The sequence below is a fragment of the Talpa europaea genome (assembly GCF_964194135.1).
Source record: "Talpa europaea genome assembly, chromosome: 1".
Lineage (NCBI taxonomy): Eukaryota > Metazoa > Chordata > Mammalia > Eulipotyphla > Talpidae > Talpa > Talpa europaea.
Window position 1 is genome coordinate 30415726 of NC_140073.1, and position 17137 is coordinate 30432862.

The 17137-nt window shown below is 41.2% G+C and overlaps 1 protein-coding gene across 3 annotated transcripts in view; it reads right to left on the reverse strand.

Annotated features, from left to right (window-relative positions):
• The window catches only part of NELL1 (neural EGFL like 1), a gene marked incomplete at both ends in the record, with an annotated part of 742470 nt that overhangs the window by 508852 nt on the left and 216481 nt on the right, over positions 1-17137 (reverse strand). The gene's annotated exons all lie outside the window — the stretch shown is intronic.

The following is a 17137-nucleotide window of genomic DNA, read 5'->3' on the forward strand; positions in this document are numbered from 1 at the left end:
TTTGCCAAAGTCATACGCAAGATAGGGTCACAGGGTAAGAAAGAATATGATGGAGGGGACAATCTTATTGGATACATGAGGAGGTTGAAGCCTTTGGGGTGAAGGCAGCCAGCCTGGAGGTGGGGGGATCCTGAGAAAACATAGAATGAAGGTGTTAAAAACCCAACATTCCCAGTATTTTAGCTTTGTTGTGGTGGTGATATTGAGAAGATTAAAGCTATAGAGGGGGCAGAGAAAGATGAAAGAAGCAGGCATGTGCTGCCCAATTGTTTTGAAGTGTGGAAGGAGATCCTCAAACAGTGTGTTCCATGACAACAGTGAAGTTACAGCTGAACAGAAATTGTGGCCATGGCATATTTATGTAGAGACAGAATCAGTGCTTCTCGGATCCTGAGAACAAAAAGGATAGCATCCAGGTCCCCACCATGAGAAGATTACTGAGTATGACAACTTCTGAGGTCACAAGAGTGAGGTGCAGAATGATCTCAAAGTGAACTGTCTAGGTAAGTGAGCAAATGGGGGTAGCAATAGGGTCTTAAAGAACCAACAGACCCAGTGACAGCAGAGATGGGAGCAAGAGAAAAAATCTCTTCTAGGGCCTCCGTGTTGGTGCAGGCAGTTGAACGTGGCTCTGTGAAGCTGTCCGCAGCCTCTGCAGTGCTGGTTCAAGCCCCGCCGGCCGCAGAGATAACCACATGGCACGGCAGACCTCTCACTGTCTCTCCTGCTGTTCCACCTCAGCAGTGTATTTCAGTCAATCTGCCTGTTCTGTTCCCCACTCTGTCTCTGGTAAATCCTCTCACCCTCCCAAGCATCGAGCCTGTACCCTGGTTCTTGGATAAATAAATCTTTAAAAAAATTAAAATAAAAATAAATTAACAGAACTCCAAGAATTACTAATTGGTCATTCCTCTCCCCTTCTTTTATCAAGAATAGGGCAGATCAGACTGAAGAAAATAAATTTTAATACACTAAATTGCCGGGTATTGATGGCAACCTGTACATGAATCTATTAGATTAAAATAAATCTTGGTAAGATGAGCATAGAACATGTTTCTTCTTCTGTCCTTAAATCCAAATGCTGGTGATTCTTCATCCCTCACCTTCCCATGAAACCTCCATCTAGTCAGTCCCCTGTGATCTAACATTTCTGAATTCTCCCTTCACTTAAATTCTGTAGCATTCCAGGGAGACTGGTAAGCTCTAAGGCAGTGACTTACAGAAGGTAAAGACCATAGCTTATTCATCTTTTGATGTCCCTGGCTGCCCAGCATCCAACAGGACAGCACACAAATATGTGCTAATTGACTTATTGATTGACACACCGTAAGGCGAAGAAAGCTGGCCGAAGGGTAAAAAAGGGAAGACCTAAGATAAGAAATGGAGCTACTCTGCTCTTCTGGGATGTGAAAAGTGAAACTATTTATGGAAGCTGATTCTTTTGCAGCTCCTTCTGACTCTTAGTTATTCAGTTACTGAAATTAATAACTATTAATCACAGGAAAAGGATGAGCCAAGTTAATTCCTCTGGACAATTCACACACACTGTACCTAATGCAATCAATTTTCTGTGCAGCAATTAGGGGTGAAAAAAATAACATTAAGTCTGTAGAATACCTGCCTACTTCCTTTGTGGAACTTGCAGTTCTAAAATAAAAAACATTATGTAAGTGAGGATAAAGAAGAAGGAAAAAAGTTTCCACCATGTATCTCTCCTGTTCGTTGTATCAGGATTCTGAGTGAAGCATGGTGGCAACACAGGAAAGGGCTAACATCTAACAAGGGTTGTTAAAATAAGATCTGATTGTTGCAAGGTTGAATTTGTTAGAAACAATAATTAGTTATGACACTTTGTTCTAACACCCTCCAAAGCATATGCTTACCTTATTAGAAATTAAAATTCATTTTCATATAATTCTCAGCAGGATATTGCACCGAAATAACTAGAGTAACTCCAGGGGACAACAAGTAATTCTAGTTTAGCCCTTCTAAGGTCTAGCTCTTGTAATATAAAATTTAAACTAATTCACTTGAAAGTACAATGGCAGATTTGGGAAACCCAGACAATCTACTACAGTGAGCATGGGCATAATATGTATAATTTATATTTTCCCACGAATTTCCACTGCTTGGTTTTACACTTTTCCACATAAATTTCTATTCATTAGCAATGCATTTTCACTTCTTTCTTACTTTTAATTGTTGGTGTTTAGAAAGCATAACTTCTAGCTGACTGGCGTTTTGCTCTCTCAACCACAGCAAGTAACACATCGGATCATAAATATAGGCACGCTATTGTGAGCCTGTACAATGATTGATGCACCATAGATATTTCTAACAGTTAGATCTCACACAGGTTTCATCGAGTTTCTTTTATTGTAGCATTTCATCCAGGAATCTTCATGTTTTTTCATGACAATGCTCAGTGCTTATTTTCAAAATTGGCCTGCTGAGTTTCTATCATGATTGTTTTTGATAGTGTGCTGCATGTGGGAGAAATGGTCTATGTGTCTCCAAACCCAGCATCCAAATCCTGAACATTTACTAAACCTGGTCCCAAACCTGGATATGCTGCAAACATAATCAAAAGTAAATAAGATGCCTTAAAAGTTGTTTAAAAGCGCATTTTTGTAAGCTAGTTAGATTATATGATCACCAGAGTTCATTTGTCTTTACCTAATTGTCTTTGAAGATATGGAGGAATACAGGAATCACATTAATTTTGTTATCAAAATTTATTGAGGTTACACAAAATGGTAATGCCTGGTTAAAGAAAAACTACATAAGAAAACCCCTCTTATTTCTTCTACTAAAAAAACACTTCTGACACCAAGTGTGTAGGGTTTGCCCCACACTGATCAAGTCTCTAGACACCAGGTGGGTGTCTTAAAATTCAATTCCATCTAATACTCTCTGCCTGGGGTTAGTGTTAGGTCTCACAAGTTAACGTTTCCTGCACATTAACCCACACTTAGATGCTAATTCAAATTCAGGTTGAATGATGAGCTATAAATCCCCACAACTCCTTCCTTGAATTTAACAATTTGCTAGAAGGATTCATAGAACTCAGGAAAATGTTCTACTTACTATTAATCTATTACAAAGGATATTTTGAAGGACACAAATGAACAGGTAGATGAAGAGATACATAGGGTGAGGTCTGGAAGGATCAAGAGAAGAGGAACAAACTCCATGTGGAATTTGGAGTGTACCACCTTCCCAACACATGGATGCATTACTGTTTGCCAATGGGAAAGTCATTGAAATCCATTTAGAGTATTATGGAAGTTTTAATCACTAGCCTCTGTAGAGGTGGTGGTGGGCCTGAAAAGTTCCGACCTTTTAATCATCCTTTTGGTTTCCTAGCAACCAGACCCCATCCAGGGACCATCCAGGAGCTCCTGGTCACCAGCCATCTTGTTAGCATACAAAGAGGCACTTCAGAAGATTCCAAGGGTTTTAGAAGCTGTGTACTTAAAGTATTAAGAAGAAGAAAAGGGCAGAGACCAAAGATAAATTACTAATAAGTCACACTGACCCATACTGATTCATGCCATACAAAAATACAATTAAATATATTTATTGAAACCGTTTGATGGCCAAGCTAATAGACATTAGACATTAGCCAAAAGCCATCCCAGCTATGCCTAAATCAGAAGTGATGGGAAGTTGCCTTGCTTGCTGCAATGAAAGTCTCACTAATGTATTGACCACAGCTCAGTGCTGATGTGTATTCATTTAGTCAGCCAACAAGCTGGCATGGAGCACCAACACTTTGCTAAGTGCCTGCCCTTAGGAAAGAAACAGTCACGGGGGAAGTAACTTATCACTCACAAATCAAGAAATCATGAAGAATAAATACAAAGTGAATTATGAATAGTAAAACATATAAAAAGGAAAGTCAGTAGAAAGAATATCTAAGCCTGCCTGGAGGAATCAAGAGAAGCTTCATGAAAGTAGCATCTAAATTCAGGAATATCATGAAAGAGTTTCCATGGCTCATAAGCAGGAAGAGACTATTCAAGGCAGTCAGAAAACATGGAATGGGGCCTCCCTGGTGGTGCAAGGGATTAAGACGAAACCTATGAAGCTATCTGCAGCCACTGCAGCACAAGCTAGATCCCTGGCCAGGGAGCTACCCACATGGCACAGCAGACCTCTCCTGCCTCACCCGCTGCTCCCCTTAGCAGTATATTTCAGTCAATCTGCCTGTTCTGCTCTCCATTCTGTCTCTGGTAAATTCTCTCAACCCTTGCAACTCTGGCCTGTACCCCAGCTCTTGTATGCATAAATAAATAAATCTTAAAAAAAAAAAGCATGGAATGGTGTAGAGATATGGACCATGGCTCTAACTAAACCTTTCCAGAAAGTAGCTTGAAAACACTTCAGACCAAAAGAGTAGCAGTTCATTCCGATCCAGTGGCAAGAGCCTTAGACGTGGGTAAGAAGACAGAGTCTTCTATCGCGGGCTATGCCAATCAGTACTCATCTGGCCTCAAGCCTCACCAGGCAGAGATGCCACCAACTGGTGAGTGACAGAAACTACAACTAGAACCCAGGTACTTAACGTCTTTGTATCCGTGATGTGTGAGAGATAAATCAAATAATTTCTAAAGATCCCTGAGATCTAAATTTCCCAGGGCTAAAGTTAAAATTCCAACTGGCAGCACTCAAAACTACCCCAAAGAATTCAACCCCCTGGCTGACTGCAAACCCTAGCCTCCAGCACCTTGGGCAGCAATAAATATGTAAAGAATTCAATAAAGGCAAGGCCAGAAATTACTATCATATACTTAGCAAGAAATCCAGAAACCCAGTCTTATTTTTCGGGTATGTATGCAGTAATTGAGATCACATTTAAGTGGAAACGGTCTCTCGTCCAGCCTCCTTGTCAGCAAAGCCCTGTTTACAGAGTTGCCCCAGGAACTCTTCTTACTTACATATTCAGCAGCTTGTAACTTTGAATTAATGACCTTGCATGCAAATATTTTAGTCTTCATAGAAATGTTATTTGGTTAAATAAAACTATTTTATGCATTTTTTTTCCTCTGTACCCTACACAGGCTCTGAAGGAAGGAAGGAAAAGAGAGGATGCAGTGCCCTTTCTGCACAATACCTGTCACCTTGGGAATGTGATTCTCCTCAAGTACAACACTTCTGGGGGAATGGAGAATAAGAGACGAGTTTAATTTCCTTCTGCCAAATTAACTTCCTCTGCTGCTGGGAGTAATGTGCATAATGAGAAGCCTGGAGAATGGGGAGCCGGTGTGGAGACGAGCAAGCAGAATTCCCAGAGCACCTTCCAGTTCAAGGGCAGCCATCGACTAGGTGCGGAACTGGCCATTCATGTCCTCCCAGGAGGTCAGCACAAGTGCCAGGAGGTGTTTACTAAAGTCCATGCCAGTTTAAACAAACAAATAGCCACCCCAACGCAGATGCCAATGTGCTGGTGGGACCCAAAATGCCTCCTTTGCTATCATTTCATTGTTACGTAGTGGGAAGAGCTAAGGATTTGGGAATCCGGCCACTCAGGATGTTCATTCTTTTCCAAGCTCTAGCCAGATTGGGTCTACAGGGAAATATTTCTCAGGGCCTCAATTTGCACCTCCTTAAAATGGGAGATAAGGTCTACCTGCTGCACAAAAGAAAATTAAGTAAGAGCATGTGTGTGTATGAAGTTTCAGAGGCACTTAATAAAGGTTAACTTACTTTACCTTTCCCCTGTTGAAAATATACCAGAGCAAGCTCGGTAGCTGTTAAACAGTAGATGTATACCATCAACCAGCCCACTGAGCTGCAAGACCAAAGGTAGTGTTTTACAACAACAGGATTTGCCAGAAATGTTGGTATCAGAGACAGAAATAATGAGACAGGAAAAGACATTCTAGGACACATGTTCCCTCAGTAGGCAAGACTCCCCTCCCACGGTGAAGGCTAATGATTCCAGGCTTTCTCACCAGGCTATGGGGCACTCTCATCCTATTTGGATAGTTCTTTAGACTAATACATCTGAGAACACTTCACTTGATGGGCAGGCACCAGAGTTGGTTTCCAGGAATCAGGGCGGAGTCAGGATAATAGCGAGCAGAGAAATCCAGGAGAGGAAGGCACCGGGACATAGTGCCAGGACGTGGCCAAGGGAGCAGCAGGGGTCAAGACAGAGCACCATGACTCCCGCCAGGTGTGAACAGGAAAGAGGGCAGGAGAAAAGGGGCCCAACGGACTATGGCAGAGGATGACAGGTGCTTTGGTAGTAGTTTGTGGTGTTCACACATATGTGTAGGTGTGTAAACTAAAGTTATACATGTTGTAAACCAATGCCTCCTCAAACAATTTTCTTAACATCCTTGTTTACTTTTTCACAAAATAGGATTTCTCCTCTTGGATGTGGTGACCATAATTTGCCAACAGGAAATTTGCCAACAGGACTGCCAACACGCAGTCCTCCACCATAGTCTAATGTGCTCTCCTAAGCTCCATTTTCTACTCTCCCATGGAATATACAATTTTAAAGAATACCCTCTGCCATCTGAAGAGCTGTGAATGTATTACCCTAAATCACAGTGTTGTAAACCAAGGTTACCTCAAAAAAAAGTTATAATAAAAAAATGAAGCAAAGTACAATAAAGAATCCAAGCTATATAATTAAAACATAGCTTTGACAATTTGGAAAAAAATAAATGAAATATAAAGCAATGAAAATATTACAACTGTTCTCATATTCTCATTCAATATTCAGTAAATGATTTACTCTACTTTTTCTTAAGTAAAAGATATAGAACTCTTTACAAAGTCCTTTTCTTACCTTAAATTAACCATATACTATGCAAAGATAGTAATATGTGTTCTTTGTCTGACTTGTGACCAAAACATGTTGCAATAGTTCATATAATAGCAAGTAAAAAAGGTATAAATTGACAGAAAAAATAAAAGGAAACCTGGGGCTCACAGAGGCTAAGCGCTTTGCCTGAGGCGAGCTAGTTAGCTGGTCAGGCGTCAAGTGGAGAGCAGAGGTCTGTGGGCGCATACTCTTTCTGTGAGACCAGCTGAGAATATGGCAACCCTTCCTCAGGTGTCCTGACAACCCATTAAAAAAAAAAGGCTTTGGAAAATCTGTGTGAGTATCATGAACCTAAGATGCTGCCTTTATTATCTACAAGCAGATGATAATAGGGCTTGCGGGATTAAATTTACAGCTATTATTTACCATCATAGGTCATTCACTTCTGAGTAAGATGACTAATATTTGCTTGGAAGAAGGGATGCTAAGTCTAAAATGGGAGACCATGTCTATGCGATAAAATAGCAGGAAAAGCAAAGGAATTTTTATTAAATTAAGGAAACATTTCTGTAAACAACAGGCAAGGGCCTCCCTGGTGGTGCAAGGGGTTAAGCACCTCACTATGAGGCAGTCTGCAGCCTCTGCAGCACGAGTTCGATTCCCGGCCAGCAGGGGAGCAACCCACTTGGCTCAGCAGACCTCTCCTGACTCACCCACTGCTCCCCTCAGCAGTGTGCTTCAGTCAATCTGCCTGTTCTGTCCCCCACTCTGTCTCTGGTGAATCCTCTCACCCCTCCCCCCGCATCTCTATCTCTGGCCTGTACCCCTGCTCTTGTATGCATAAATAAATCTTTAAAAAAAAATAAACAACAGTTGATTCCAACTATCCAACAATATTTATGTTTCCTAAGGGAAGTAGTAAGAGCAGCACAGGAGGAGGCTGAGCTGGGGATGGTTACTTGTCTTCGGAGGCACAGTCAAACACCAGACTTTTTTGTGCTTTAGTTTTATTTACTAAATGAGAAAACAATTCGTCATGGCTTTTAGAATCAAGAAGTCATCTCCACAAAAATCCTCTGTGTCATGAAGTAGACAAGAATTCCACTACAGTATTAAAACATGGGCCTCCCCCGTGGCGCAGCAGTTGAGCGCTGGGTTGCAAAGCTGCCTGCAGCCTCTGCAGCACTGGTTCGATCCCCAGCCACTGGGCGAGGGTCCCACATGGCGTGCAGACCTCTCCTGAGCCCGCTGCCCCCCTCAGTAGTGTACTTCGTTAGTCTGCCTGTTCTGCTCTCCGTTCTGGCTCTGGTGAATTCTCTCACCCTCCCGCACTTCTGACTGTACCCCAGTGCTTGTATAAATAAATAAATAAATAAATAAATATTTTAAAAAATAAAACATATGTTAAGCATTACTCCAAATGTCTTACGTGTATTAACTCACTATTTTATCCTTAGAACAGTGGTTTGAGTTAAGTACTAGTATCACCCCCCATTATTCAGATAAGGAAAAATGAAGCCAAGACAAGCTAAGGAATCCCCCAATATCCATAGCTAGTAACTGGTAGAAGAATGTAAATCTGGGCAGTGTGTCTCCAGAGCCCAGGCCACACATATTTTAATTAGATGGGAATAAGTATAACCAAGGTTGAATTAGGAGGACTACAAAGAGAATAAATTAACTAGGTTGTGTCTAGAGCAAAATCCACCATAGTTGAAATGTTTTTGGTCTTTTTCCTTAGAATCAGGCAATGGTTCAGCGCTATGGAGTTTCTTATCTGCTAAAAAAGCCATTTTGAGTTTTGCAAGAGATTATGCTAGGCAAATATTGTATTATACATTCTGCAATTTTTTCCTAGATGAATTCTTTAAAATATTTAACTTTCAATCCAGTTAATAAATATTTTTTGTAATTTTTGAAATTTACATAGAAAAAAATGCCCTTTTCTACAGTGCTATGTGAGTAAAGGTTGCAAAGTTGATAGGGATGGCAGAGGGAGAAGAGTCAGCTGGCCATAGCTGAATTCTCTGATTCTCTTAGAGAGCACCATCTTCTCCCCATCATTATAGAGTAAAACCTATGATGTCTGCAGACAACCATTTTCTGAATTGGGCTTAAGAAATATAAAAAGCTATCCAAGTGCTGAGTGGTTCTCAAAACACGTTCCTGTCATCAGAAATGAATGAGGATGCCACTTCACCTGAGAACTTTTTAGCACTGACAAATCAAGTCCCATCCCAGACCTAACGAACCAGAAACTCTGGGGATGAGACCCAAACACGTGGCTCCAGGAGATTCTGATACAGGTTCAAGTTTAACTTTCCAGCACCTAGTAAAACCTGAGACATCAGGATCCTTAAGCAGATGCCACAGATTATAGTTACTAGAAGCTCAAGGGAGAAGAAGAGCCAAGAGGATAAACTCCATAATGGGGGGGGGGGTGACAAGTGTCTACTTTTTTGATAATCTCTCCTTCATCCCCATCTCAAAAGCAAGCAGTCAATGTCACAGTGGAGACTGGACTTGGGGCAAGACTGTAAAATGGTAGTATGTGAAAGAAAGATCCTGGGATCCTAGGAAGTCCTGATCAAACAACTACTCCTTTGAGACTAGCTTGAGGTACTTATTTGGTTGCTTTGCTGGGGACTCTCTGGCTTCCAGAGAAGAGGACCAGGAATATCACAAGATGGGGGTGAAGGAAAATATGGTAAATGACTAGCCTGCAAACTGTGCCAAGAGGCAGCAAATTAGTTTCTCCAAAGTGCCCCACAAGCTAGAGAGAAATGTCTTCGGACCAAATGTGATCTTTGGATGCCAATTTGTGACTTTTCATTCTGACCATAGCTCCTAATGATAAGGAAACCAAGGTCAAATTTAAAATCCCTTAATAAAACTTCACAAGACAGTGACCCTGAATCCAAATGGTTTCCTCCTCCCCCAAAAAATGTCCTGGTTTTTTATGCATGGATAATGTGGATTTTGCAGCTTATCAGGGGTCTTATTTTTGCTTAGTAAAGTATGTATATTCCAGTTTTACTAATTATGTAATGCTTTGCCCAACACATTCAGGTATTTTTTCTAGACTAGCCATGATTTCACTGCTTAGTGGGATTTCATTGTATTTTTTTAAAGATTAATTTATTTATACAAGAACTGGGGTACAGGCCAAATGCACAGGAGGGTGAGAGGTTTCACCAGAGACAGAGCGGGGAACAGAACAGGCAGACTGATGAAATACAGTGCTGAGGGGAGCAGCGGGCAAGACAGAAGAGGTCTGCTGTACCATGTGGGCTTCTCGCCAGCTTTCGGGATCAAACCCGCTCTGCAGAGGCTGCGGACAGTTTCAAGGTGTGGTGTTCAACCGACTGCACCACCTGGGAGGCCCAGATTTTATTTTAAAATGAATTTCTAATATTTTTTCTAATATTTTACTGAACTTTCATATTCTTATAAACCACCTCATTTTTTTAAAAAGATTTATCCATCCATGCATACAAGAACTGGGGTACAGGCCAGAAGTGTGGGGAGATGAGAGGATTCACCGGAGACAGAGTGGGGAACAGAACAGGAGGAATGACTGAAATACACTGCTGAGGGGAGCAGTGGGTGAGTCAGAAGAGGTCTGCTGCACCTTGTGGGCAGCTTCCTGGCTGGGAATTGAACTCATGCTGCAGTGATTGTAGATAGCTTCAGAGGTTGCGTCTTAACCCCTTGCACCACCAGGGAGGCACCTCATATTCTTTATGGATTGAAAATTAACATTATTTGACCTCATCATCCTCCCATCTCTTCTCATTTATAGATACCCAAGGTTCCTGATTTAATATTCTGGTGAGTTGACCAGGTAAGTCAGATTAATTTACTAAAATTTTTAGCAAAAAATTGCTGACCTAGTCAACCTAGAACCTTGTAGGATAATCAGCATAACTGGGAAGAAATCACTAACTTGGTCAATACAGCATGAATTTTTTTTTAGTTCATTGAAACCTGGTTTGAAATCAAAGTGGGTCCAAGTAGAAATGCTATTTGGGGACTCTACGAAGAAATTTAATCATCAAGTCTTAGTGACCAAAGCGAGTTAATGTACCTTCGAAACTAAGCAAATGACTCCCATCTCCATGCAAATGGCCCATCATCATAAAAGTTGGTCATTATGGTGCCATGTGATTCTGCACGGACCACCAAGAGGACACGGGATGGTGATGACTCATCACTAATGAAGTGAACAGAGTCCAGGAGGAGTCATACAGATGCCCATCCCTGCCTGAAAAAGGAGATACTGAAAAGACTGGGAAAGTGCAATGAGAAGAGCTTCCCAGTATTTGTAATATATAATCTGTCATTTTCTAAGGGGATCAAGATGGGAGAAGAAAGAGAAATGAACATTATTTTAGTTCCACCACGCATCAAGTCCCATACAAGGTAGTTTATCTCATTTTAGCATTGGTTTCCAATCTGTGCTATAGAAATACTAGCATATTTTACAGATGAGAGGCCTGAGACCCCACAGACTTCAAGTAATGGATTTGAGTCAGGTAATAAGTAAGAAAGTCAGGACATAAATCCAGGTCTGTCCTACTTCAGATGTCATGAATTTTCACTGAAATAAGTGATTCAACTATTTTTCACTTACCTAATACATCACTTTGTTAGGTGCTAGGATAAAATGTTCTAGATAACTGGAATTATCAAGAAAGATTTGAACAAATACAAAACTGGTATTGTAAGGGTACAACCAAGAAGAACTATACGGTCCTAGGAGAGTAGGTATTGAAAATCGAACCCAGGTGGTGAAGTCAATTGCCAAGTAGGTAAATGATCTGAGATCTGAAGGAAGGGTAAGAATATAACCAAGTGAAAGCTGTAAGAAAGAGGAAAAGATGCAGCAGAAAAAGGAACTAGCAGATTGGTAGTAAGAGACAGCTAGTGTGAAAAGAGACAAGAGGGAGCCCAGTGCAAAGTGATCAAGAAAAAGATCCTTGTGACCTGTAACAAGGATGCACCTGTTTCCGTAGATCAGTGAAAACCCATGCACTAAGGCTGGGGTGGGGGCGGTATGATCAGTTTTGCATTTTGACAGTATTAATCTACATGCAGAGAATTGGAGAAAACCAAAATGATGGAAAAAGCCAGTGCCATAGTCGAGATGTGAGAAAAGGAAAGCTGGGACTAAAGGGTACCAGGGAATGGGGAGGTAAGATCGATTGGAAAGATACTCGTAGAAAATAAAAAACAAACATGGTGATGGATTGGACAGTGGGGTGAAGCAGAGGAAAGCATTAAAGATGCCTCATAAATCTGTGAACTGAGTAACAGGAGGGTTAGTGCTATCACTCAGATAGAGGAAATACAGAAAGAAGAGAGGTGTCCCAGAGAAAGAAAACATTTGTTTTGACCATTTGAGGGTCTGGGAAATATTTGAGGGCCTGGGAAACATCCAAGAGCTATCACATACATCATTAGACCTACAGGCATGGAGCTTAGATGATGGTCCAGCATAAAAAAGTTAGTCATTCACCCAACTGAGGTAAACAAACTGTTAGAGGAACAGTAAGGAATAAACTAAGCCAACGAATGATGCTCTGAATGAGCTCCATCCCCTGATGACATTATGGACTCCACCATCCCCATAAGGTCCCCATAAGACCTCGGCAGTCTATGACTATAACTCTCAGCATGCCATGAACCTGACTTCTTGAACTGGGAACTAGGGGCAGAGTGACGTGGCCATGCTTGTCTTATAACGGAACATATGCATGCTCAAACTCTCTTGTTGGACTCTGGCTTGTACTCTGGTGCTACTGGAAGAGGAGACACATGGAAGAGAGAATGCAGTGACACTTGGAAGATGCATGTGGGTGAAAGACATGTGGAGCAGCAAATTCTGCTCCTTCACAAAGACAAAGACCATCTGTGATCTTGATGTGGTATATTTTGAATTTTGAGTCTCTCCTTCTGTCCCAGTTCTCTAGGATCTGCCTTACCATTCTCTTGTGGTTCACCTCCAGAAGGTATCAAAGACTGTGGCAAGCACTGAGGCCTCAGAGGGGCCCGTTCAGGGAGGCATTTGTCACTGATGTAGATAATTGATGAAAGGACAGGATAAGCAGACATAATGTCAAGGAAGAAGATTTGAGGAGTTCCACCACTTAATGGCTGGGGAAAGGAGATGAGTGAAGAGGGAGCAAGAATTTCAGAATCAGCCACAGTGGAGTGTGTTTGTAGATGCAGGTGGGGAGGGTATTGGACAGTTCAGAATGTTACTGAGGGTATTAATATAAAATCACAAAGTTCTGTAGGCCCCCAGAGATTCAATAAATTGCCCAGAATCACAAAGCTTAACAGCAGCCAAACTGAAATTGGAGCCCAAGTCTCTCTGATCCACAAGTGTTTTCTCTTTCCATTACAATATGCTAAAAACAATGAAAATCAAGATTTCATTTTAATACAGTAAGTCAATCTAAGCTTACTCTAATCAAGGTGTCATCTGAAAAATATTTACCAAAACAAAGGTAAATTAGAGACTTTTTTTCACGCAACAAAGATATTCTAAATGATTAAGCATAGAAATTCTTTTAGTTACAAGCTCTACATTAAATTTAGTAAAAATCCTATACACAAATAACTTTTTTAAAATAGCAGATAATAAATTAATGTAACATCACATCAGCTTAATTCTTAAAATCTTCCAGATCACTTTTATGACTGCTAGTAAAATTCTGGTGTTAATGCCAGAGTCAGAGACAGCACTAGTGGCTCTGCCCTTAGTGATTATTTGACCTTGGTCAAGTCCTTCAGCCCTACTCATCTGTAAATGAAGTGGCTGGATAATCTCTAAAGATACCTAGTGAGTAATTCCTGATACCCCACTCTCTGCAAAGTGGCCTTTTATGGACTATCATTCCACCCATTCAACAGGTTAGGCAACTAAGGCACCAAGAGACTGGATTGCAGAGCCAATATTGGCAAATTGGGGTTTAAGTTCAGGCACGGAAATATAAGTTCAATGTTACCCAAGTTTTTATTATCAACCATATCATCATTTTTACAGTTTCCTCATCTACAAAACTCAAAGACATCATAGTAGAAAATGGATATTCTGCTACAATACCTAAGTTTCCTTTGTGAACATCTCTCCCTGACTCTCAGCCCATATGGATTGAGTGACCCCTCATGTTACTTTGCAGGGCATGTGACTGGGTCCCAGAAATGACTAGTCATACTACACCTGAATTTTCAGTTTTCTCAGTCCATAAATATTCTCCACTTAAGACATTTTCATTTTGGGTATCTGCCACTAGCGTATCAAAAAACCCTAACCAGTGTAATCAGTGAGCTTCTATATTACCACAAGTTCTTTATTTCACTGACATTTTAGGGGAAAATTTCTGGCCAGCACTTCTGAATCTACCATCTTTCCACATTCTCTTAGCTTATTGTTAAGGGAAACCAGAAGTAAGAAATAGGAATAAGCTGGGCCACCCTGGTGGCACAAGGGGTTAAGTCTCAGCACTATGAAGCTATCTGCAGCCACTGCAGCACGGCTGCAGCAGGAGCTCAATCCCTGGCCAGGGAGCTAACCCACAGGGGGCAGCAGGCCTCTTGTCTCACCTGCTAGTCCCCTCGGCAATGTACAGGCCTCTTGTCTCACCTGCTATTCCCCTCGGCAATGTATTTCAGTAGATCTGCCTGTTCTGCTCCCCACTTTGTCTCTCATGAATCCTCTCATGCCCTGCACCTCTGACCTGTACCACAGTTCTTATATGCATAAATAAATCTTTGAAAAAAAAAAAAGAAATAGGAATAGAGCCAAGGCAAATGTTTCAGGCTTAATTGAGTTTGGCAAAAATCTACTGATTTTTTCAAAGCATTTACAAAATTACAGGAGGCTTAACGTGGTAGTGCTCTGCCCAGATGAGGTAAGTCTATAAGAACTATCAATAACCATAGTTAAGAACTTAAATTGCTTCACCTCCTAGTACTCTCCCACATAAAATTTATGTTCTGGGTGGAATGAACTATTCATACCTAGTATAGTACACATGATATATTTCACCAGCACCAGCACCATCACCTACTTTCCAGTCTATTTTCTGATACTCCTTTATGCCTTCAATGGCTGAGATACCCACTGTTAATTGGTGGTCCCTAATAAAATTATGATCTTAATTTCTATAAAATCCTCTAAAATCATTTTCAAAGCAAAAAAAAAAAGGAATTTGAGAAATAATGGTTCCAAAATATCTTTGACTACATAGTAATTTTGTTTATTGCCTTACTTGACTAGTTTCAATCTCATGAAGGAAGTATTCTGTCCAGCATCCTTTTACTTCCCCATATCCCTGGAAAAATACTGCTCAGCCTTTGAAACTATTTCAAATGCCTGTATAACATAAGCTGTAGGTCCCTATATGGTTTATCACAGGTTCCGCTGAATGATTACAGGATAATATGTAATCACTGTATATCAACAACTTTAAACAACAAAAGTTAATATAATTCACGTTTGCAAGTCCACTGCAGGTCAGAAGAGAGGCCCAGATCATCGGAATCCCAGTAACCAAGGCTGACAAAACAGCCCTTCATTTGACATCACTGGTTGCTGCTGCCAAAGTGGAGGAATTTTGGAGGTTGTGCACTTCCAAATAAATGCTTTGGCTGGGAAGCAACAAATCACTTCTACCAGAACTCCAACTCCCATGGGAAACATTTGGTGCCTAAAAGGGGTAGAACCAGGTATTTTGAGTCATCTGCTAATAGCTGTGGATCAGAATCCCAAGATCTGGGAGCTGCTAAGTCCTCCAATAGTCAGACTATGGGGTTTGGTGTCAGGAAAGACAAAGGGGAAGGAGGAAAGAGAGAAAAAAGGGAAGCCAAAAGAAAGGCAAGAGAAAACTAAATTTGAAGACAAACTATTTTAGATATTTTTTAAGTTCCAAAGTAGCTACCCAGAGAGCAGTCACACATATTTTTTAATTTTTTTTTTTTTTAAAGATTGCATTATCTGTGGAAGGGATACACCAACTTCTCAGTGGTTACAGTCCTTCAAGATTTCACTCTGCGTCTGGGTCTGGGAAAGGTCCTAAGAATCTAAATTTTCACAGACTTCCCCTGGAGAGTCTGCTGCTCAGCCACATTCAGACACCACAGGGTTAAATGACAAGGAATATATAGGTGGACCTAGGCCCAACCCCTCTGGGAGACAGAGTCCTCCTTTGAAAACAGGAGGATTGTAAAATCTACAGCAGAGTGTAATGTGACTGACCAGGGACTAGGACAACAGTGTAAAACCACCCAACACAATGTCTGCTGGGAAGAGACATTAGATTTTTGACAAACTCAATTAAGCCTGAAACATTTGCCTTAGCTCTATTCCTATTTTTTCTTTTTTTTAAGATTTATTTATTTATGCATACAAGAACTGTGGTACAGGTCAGAGGAAATGTTCGTCCTTTTTCCTGATGGTCTTAATACCACAGGGAACAAGAGATACGCAATTGCTTAGAAAAAGAGGGAGAAAGATGGACCCCAAAATACTCAAAACTTAAACCATTCAAATGTCTTTTTTAAATCACTTGCTGTGGGGCCTCCCCAGTGGTGCAGTGGTTGAGCGCTGGGTTGTGAAGCTGCCCGCAGCCTCTGCAGCACTGGTTCGATCCCCAGCTGCTCCCCAGCCACCAGAGGAGGGTCCCACATGGTGCGCAGACCTCTCCTGCCGCCCGCTGCTCCCCTCAGCAGTGTACTTCGGTCCTTCTGCCTGCTCTGCTCCCGGCTCTTGTGAATTCTCTCACCCTCGCGTGCTTCTTTCTGTACCCAGTGCTTGTATAAACAAATAAATAAATCTTTAAAAAAATAAATAAATCACTGGTTGTGTAGAAGAATACATTGTAACCACACCACCACGCTCAGTGGTAGGTGCTGTAGATATGACAGTGACTACAACATCCCCTCTCATCTTCACGAGAGCCCATTTTCCCTTTTGCTGTGTGCCACTTCAGGGAGGAAAAGCTTGATAACTAGGGCACAAAAATAACCTCCAAACCTCTGTCCTTGATACACACAAGGCAATAAGCCTCCACCTGTCGCACACACCTATTATGAAGAGGAGACTGAAAATCAATGTCCAAGATCAATGCCTGGTGGCCCTGTGAGGTCTGCAGTCACCACACAGAAATTCAACAATGACCATGGCCCTGTGCACTCCAAGACCACAAAATGGATTCAGGAATTTAAAATGTTCTGTTTCAACACAAAAGGGGGCATTCAAGAGAACGAAGACATTCTCCTCAGAGAACCAAAAATTCCAGTGAACTGGAATAAGCTGTTCTCCAAGCACATCATTAATTATTGTTTTCT